This window comes from Chaetura pelagica, unplaced genomic scaffold (genome assembly GCF_000747805.2).
Source record: "Chaetura pelagica isolate M959 unplaced genomic scaffold, ChaPel_1.0 scaffold278, whole genome shotgun sequence".
Classification (NCBI taxonomy): Eukaryota; Metazoa; Chordata; class Aves; order Apodiformes; family Apodidae; genus Chaetura; species Chaetura pelagica.
The window spans coordinates 472,693-473,063 of NW_009954497.1; positions in this window are offsets into that span (position 1 = coordinate 472,693).

The following is a 371-nucleotide window of genomic DNA, read 5'->3' on the forward strand; positions in this document are numbered from 1 at the left end:
CCCCGGGTGCCGGCAGGCAGGGACAAGTCCGGACGGACAAGGGGACAGGGGCGCGCTGGCGTGGCGGGCGGGAGCGCCGGCAGCCGTCTCGGGAGTCGGGGTGCGTCCCTGCTGTGCACCCTTCGTGTGCCTATAGCCCGTCTGGATTCTGTGCAAAAAAACCCAAGGGATAATGGATAATCAAGAGGAAAGCACTCACTAAGGGATCAAAACCGTATTTGGCGGCGGGGCCGCTGCTTTTCCCCCACCCCGCTAGGGAAAGTCAAGGATCCAGAAGGTGACGGCTGAGAGAGGCAGACAGGGAGGCAGGAGGATGCTCTCGCCTGACGAGCCTCCCGCAGATGCAGGCAGCCGCCGGGCGCCGGAGACCG